This window comes from Saccopteryx leptura, chromosome 1 (assembly GCF_036850995.1).
Source record: "Saccopteryx leptura isolate mSacLep1 chromosome 1, mSacLep1_pri_phased_curated, whole genome shotgun sequence".
NCBI classification, from domain to species: Eukaryota; Metazoa; Chordata; class Mammalia; order Chiroptera; family Emballonuridae; genus Saccopteryx; species Saccopteryx leptura.
The window spans coordinates 372,116,685-372,123,694 of record NC_089503.1 but is presented as its reverse complement, the minus strand read 5'-3'; the positions used below and the strand labels follow the sequence as shown (position 1 = coordinate 372,123,694).

The 7,010-nt window shown below is 34.9% G+C and overlaps 1 pseudogene; it reads right to left on the bottom strand.

The window, feature by feature from the left end:
* Positions 1-517: 517 nt before the first annotated feature.
* On the bottom strand, positions 518-1,647 carry LOC136389558 (tyrosine-protein phosphatase non-receptor type 2 pseudogene; annotated as a pseudogene).
* Positions 1,648-7,010: the final 5,363 nt, after the last annotated feature.

Genomic DNA, 7,010 nt, shown 5'->3' with positions numbered 1-7,010 from the left:
ATATTTACTCTGAAATGGTTAAGAATGTAAATTATTGATGCTTTAGTCAATAGTATGTCATACATTGCATGCATTATTTAAAGGTCAATTTCTTTTCAGTAATGTAGCTAAAACCATGATATTTATTGCTTGTATAAAGTATAGGTTAAAATCCAGATAGTCTCAAAAACAAATCCTTATGATAAAGGATAGTTCTCCAGCTGGTCAGTTGAATATATTACACTTAACATGTATGAATATAGTTGCAAAATGTGCCAGTTTTTAACAAGCATTAAAGTCTTTATTTTAGATCACTGTTTACAATTTAGGGGCAGCACCCTGAGATGTTAGGCTGAGAAATGAATACATCATTTATCTGGTCAGTGTCTATTCTGCTCCATTTGGGGGGCACATGGAGTTTGCTAATAGAAAAACTCTTGTGACTAACATGAACGCTGTCTGCTGTTAGGGTGTTAGTGCAGAAGCTTACTGGGCAAAATTTTTTTGTTTCTAGGACATTCTGCTGAGAAAGCAGCGTCTAGCCAATGAAAGCACCAACCAATGTGACTGCCACAAACCCCATCTTAGTGAGAACAGGTTGTCATTACAACCACCTTTTTCATTTTCATTCAGTCTCAGCCTGTGTTTCATCGGCTGCACCTTCTGAGCCCTGTTAGCTTTTCTGTCTTGAATTCGTGTCTGTAGAACACTCTCACTGTTCTCCTCCATGGTATCTTGCATTTTGGAGGCTAGTCCTGTATATCTGTCACCTGTCAGCTTTTATTCTTCTAGCCTTATCCTTATCCTATTCCCATTATATCTTTCAGTCATTATTTTGGTTTGTGAGTGATCAAAAGCAGGAAATAAGTCTTCTTTAGAAAGTTCTTTTCACTGTTTCTGTGTATTTAAATCTCCCTTTATAAACCTCCTTCTATTATAGTCATATATGAAAATCTGAGTTGATTTGGTATCTTAATAAGTCCCATTCAATATTTTCTCACATTCATTAACAGTTTTTTTAATGTTAATCACATCTCCTTTTTCCTTCAGAGCAGGACAAGTATGTACTAAGAGAAAAAGGACCTCGCGGCCCAGTGCCTACACCACAGTGGATTACTGCAGGCCCGTGTTCAGGGTTCAAGGAAGCAGACTCCCACACCTTAATTAAGAAATTGAGAAATGAAGCTGGTGATTCAGGGACTCCAAGATCTGGCGAGGTGGTGTACTTAAAGTGAGATATTTTTATTTCAGCACTATTGATATTTTCTAATTGCAGTAGACTACTGTATAATATGACTTCACATCTTCTGACCAAAACTTCACATCGGATCCTGTTTCTTTAAACAGCATCCTTCCGTTGTCGGTGGTTGGCCAGCGCTGTGCACATTTAACTGACACCTGATTCTTTCTCCACAGCTCGGTTTACCATGACAACTGCTTTCATCGTTTGCTGCCAAACCATGAGCCAGAAATAACAGCCCGTGTTAGGATGTGGACCCTGTGTTAAGATCTAACTCTTTTGTGCCTCTTCTATGTCAGCTAAGCTGGCATTAATGTAATCATTTTAAGCATTTTGCAGTTTAACACGACTGTAATCGTCAAGCACGGCTGCTACCAACGATTTTGAGCATCCAGCTCCTCAAACGCCCGCTGGATGGTGGCAGACATGGCCGCCGGAGCGAGCCAGCAGAGCGGAGCCTGGGGCGGGGAGCCTAGGGCCCCCCCTTAGCCCCCTCTTAGCCCCCCCACCCCTTCGCGCATGATCACGGATCAGGGACAGTGCTGGCACGGTGGCGCATGCGTGCTCTGCTCCGCGCTCCGCCCTGGTAATTTTTCTGAAAATCTTTCTCTCCAGTGCTTCACAAACACATGATTGCGCATGCGCATGTGCCAGCACACGCGCGCGCGAGCACACACAATTTTTTTTTTGTTACATCAAAATGTGATTTGTCAATGCAAAACGAAAGGTGTAAAAAATATTCAAACTTTTGACCCAGTAATTTTGTGCCTAGGATAAATTGTTAAAGATCATCAAAAATCATTTTGTTACTTATTAGTGTCACAAATAATAAAAAAAACCTGGACTAATTTTAATAAATTGTGGTACATTTAAATGTCATGGAGCTGTTACTACTCTTTAGATGAATACCCAATTACTATACATTTTAAAATGTCATTTAAAAATATAAATATTAGTTATTATTACTGGATGATGTGTTTATAAATAATTTAAATAATCATACTTATGCTTTGCCACAGTTTATAAATTTTCTATAATAGACTTCTTGCTTCAATCTGAATTAGCACAGAATAAATGCTATTTTAGCACTGTTGACCATCTGTCTAATATCATCTTGAGGTTAAAGATTGGCCTCTAACTGTGGAATATTTCTTTCCACCCAGCTGAGAGAAGATGGGAGTGTAGTAAGGAGTGCTGTTGAATCTGCTGTGATTTTCTTGAGAGCATATCTTTTAGGTGGTCAGATCTGCAATTAAGATCTTGGCCCAAACTACCATGTTCTAATTATTTAACTTTGACTTTGCTACTTAAACCTTTACCTGCACTTGAAAAAGAACAAACAAACAGAAAATAGAGACATATAACTGTGTACAACGGGCTTTGCAAGTGTAATTCTTAAGGACAGTCCTATGAAGGAGGGTGTAATTAATTCCTTTTAAAAAGATGACTGTACTGAAGTTTAAGAAGTGAACTCATCCAAAGTAATTTAAATGGAACCGGTATTCTTATCCAAATTATTTGCTTCTAAAGACTGGGTTGTCTTTTCAGCACAAATATTTTACTAAGCTAGTGTTCTCGGAAACAATAAAATTTCCATTTATAGTTCAGAAGCCTTACATTCATCAAAACCAGTAAATTTTCTTCTGTCTTATGGAAAAAAATAATGTTTGCTTATTTAGCCAGACACAATAAGAAATATATTACTGCCACCAAAGACTGCACATACTGCAGTCAACAACATGTGTACCTTTTGCAAATCCTTACAGGAAATACCTTCAGGTCACAATTATACTTAATTTGTTTTATGTTGCTAGTGAAGTGCAAAGGAGAAACTATCAATCAAACTGTCTTAAATAAGATCTGAGAGTTACAGTTAGCTCTCATTAGTGCCTCTCAGCAAGAGTTCAGATACTTTTGCCTTTCAAAAGAATTTATTATTGTGGATAAAAACCTCTATGGTGGGGAAAACGTAAAGGTGTTTGAATCAAGTTGTATATAAGTGAAAAGAATGTAAAATCGCTAAGAGTCCCGATTTTATTTTCCGAAGTTTGAGAACCGAAACAGTTTAAAATAATCTCTAGCAGAACTGGAGAAAACAATGACTTGGAAGTCATTAATCGTAGTACCCAATGTCACCCCAGTAGGTTTAATAAAGAAAGAAATAAATAAGTAGGTATTACAAATAATTTCTAAGTTGCATTAAATACACAGACACATTTGCTTGTTTCGTTATTTTCTTTAATAATGCCTCAGAGCCCAGATATAGAAGGCTATAAATCAAATAATTATATTATCCCATGGATGAGTTTTTTTGTTTTATTTTATTTACTGGTGCAAAAGAGATGAAGAAATTTAAAAGAAACTGGTTGAAGTTTTACTTTTTGAAGTTGTAACTGGATAGGAAGAAAAGTAATAAATCGGGCCTTACACATAATGGAAAAGTAGGCTGTGTAGTTTTGGGGCTGGAGACTAATTAATATAAAATAATATGCTTATGGAATAACACGAAAGTAAAGTTATTGTGTCAATAATTATTGTTTGACATTATTGAATGATGCTGATTTGTGGCTGAAACAGAATGGTGATGTTGGTTATTGAAGTTGAGAATATACACATGTTCAAAGAGTGATGGTTATAGGAATGTCTCAGGATAATGAATCAATGCCACTTGTGGTAAGAAGAGACTCTGAGCTAAAGATCAAAGTCATCAGTAAAAAGGGTGTCTTAGAAATGGCAACAGAGTCTCATCAATTGAATTAGGTAGTGACTCCAATTAAACTTGCAGTTTTAATTGTGGTTTCCACATTAGAATAAATTTATACGACCCCCAGATATGGTATGATGGTATCAATATGGCAAATGCTTTTTCTCTTGATATGAATTTGAATTATTTTTTCTACCCATGATGCCCTTTTTCCACAACCATCATCCATGGGAATGCTGAATGACTTATAACACTTTATGATAACTAGTAAAAAAATTATTCCTGAAGAAAGTCATTTAATAGTAAAATAAAGAAAACAATAATTCCAAAGTATTTGCTGATATTGCCATTATCTCATATCCAAAAACAGCCATAAAATTGTGAAACAACCTAGTTAATATTCAGTGTGGAGCAGACCTGAAAAACATCTCGAGTTTTGTTTTGAACTAGCAATCAATATATAGTAATTTATAGTATTACACTAATATAGTCTTGGAAAATATATTATAATTACAAGATTATACTTTGTGAACAAACAACCTCAGATCTCAGTGGATTAATTCAATTTTTGTTTTCTGCTTCTACTGTTTGTTAGATAAATGTTGATGTGTGTATGTGTGAGATGAGGAATGTTTGTTCTACTCCATAGTAACATAGTCACTAAGGGACCCACAATGATGAAGACCGCAGCATTTGGAATGTCAGTAATGTGGTTGATATAGCAGAAGAAGATATAGATAGAGAATGACATTCTGTTCATTTATGCTTTAGAATGAAAGTGGAGCATAATACTTCCTCACTAAAGCCTATTAGGCAGAGTTAGTATTTTTGCCTCACTTCATGGGAGCTGAGAAATGTGGGAAAGCAAACAGAATATTTGAGTAACACTGTAGTCTCTGTCACATTCTTCCTTTTGCTTGGTACCCATGACAATTTTACAGGTGGGGCAAGTCACCATAATAAGATTTGTGTTAAGTAAAAAATTTTCTTTTTTGTATAAAGTGGAAGAAAATAACTTTAAATAAAGGTATAAGGCTTACAGTTCAATTGTAGGAAATGTTATCTACAGAATTAAGGCCATATAAGTGGCCTTAATTTTTTTTCATGATTTATAGGTTCTAAATAGACTGTAATTCCAATTGAGTAAATGACACAAGAATTAGTTGTTCAATTTCATGATTCAATGCTTATCTAAATTGTACACACACACACACACACACAAATCTGTATAATTTTATTAACCAATGTCACCCCAATAACTTCAGTAAAAAAATAAATGACAGAGCAGAAATATAACTCTGGTTCTTGAACGTCAGCTCTGCATCTGTATTTTCATCTTTAGCTAAAGGTCTCTTGCAGTCTGTTCTCTGTTCTTTACATACTCTCTTGTTCTGCTATTTTTTCCAATTCATTTGTTTAATTTTCTTAAGTTAATCAAATTATTTATTTTCTCTGTTTTTATTGATTCCATATCATCTTCTTTGTTTCCATCTATGCCTAAAACATTCTTCTCAGGTCTGTTATTTGGCAAATATTAAAAAATTACATCTCTGGGGGTATGGTTAGGGAAATGTCAACGATCTCTTATGTATAGACACAGTATATTAGAAAAAGCAAGTCAATCACGTTCATCCCCAAGTTGACCTAAATAAACAGTTTCTGCTCCTTTTGGAATGCTTAGAGATTTCCTCTCAAGTTTTTGAGCTTGAGGTCAACTCTTAAACCACAAAATGTTCACAGCAAGCAACATTATGTATTTCTATGTTTTTCTGATTTGAAATCACATAATGATGAAAAATTATATATCTAGGATGCATTATTGATACTATAGAATGCATTTGTCTGCATATATATATTGTGACCTCTTTAGAAAAATTTCCCAGGGCTTCATATCCTACATTTTAGGAACTACTTAACAATGAGAACCTGCTATATCCTTGATATATTCTTTCATTAAATAAAATAAAAGAACAAATATTCCTTCTCCCTGATTTTCTTTTTTTTAACTTATATTTTATATAAAGCAGATCCAAAATGCCAATGAAGAAATCATGTAAAATAATTTTTCAAGTCCCCTGAAATGTCCCTGCTTAACTGGCCCATGTTTTCTTTTGGAAAATAGGTTTTTGGAGGACAGAGACTATGTATTTCTATTTCTTACTTACCTGCATACAAAAAGTTATGTATTAAGTTTGGATGAGTTATTTCTGAAGAGATATGTGATTTCTAAATGAGATTTGAATAACAGCCAAAGTCTAATCCCTCTGTGAATAAAGATGCAAAAAATTGTCGGAACAGTTTGGTTCCTCAAACTATAAAGGGCAAATTTATTATGACACTCTCTTGGCACATGAGAAACCAACAGAATTAAATTCTTAATCCTTCAAACAAGGTTGGCTTCTAAGAGGCAGGAGACAGTTTTATGGACTGGATAGATACCACATGATGGAGGAGAGTTAAAGGTAAAATGAGTTGAGGACAAATACCAGCAACTCACTAATTCGTTTTTGGTAGTTTCATGGCTTGACTATTACTTTCTAATTAGGTCTACTTATAAACAGGAAGCTATTTGCATTCTTCTAAGATTAAATAGTGAGGCACATTTAGTGAACGATAATGGCTCTTAAGACCTGCGTGTATATTCATTTTTATGTACCCAATATGATAATGTATATAATAAAAAGTAACATTTTTATTTTGCTCTAACTATTCCTAATTAAAGAAAATATGAGGCATTTAAGCTCAACAAGAAGCTGTATTTTAAGGGTGTTCCAACAGTGTTTCCTGCTGGATTAGAGAGGGATATGAGAGATTAAGGAGCAAGCAGTTTGTCTAAGCCACTGGAAGGATGCAGTGCCATGAAGTGAGATGGAGTAGGCTGAGGGTGAACAAGTTTTGGAAGCATTATCAGAATTTCACTTTTGGACATGCTGATTGAGTTTATCTTTCAATAAAGTGAATATATTCAGTGGGTTTGCATATAAAAGTCTGGAGTGCATTGAACAATCTTGACAGGAGATTTTCACGGTAGAGTTTTTGGTAGTGAGACGGTGACAGATACAACTGAACAAGATCATGAAAGTGTAA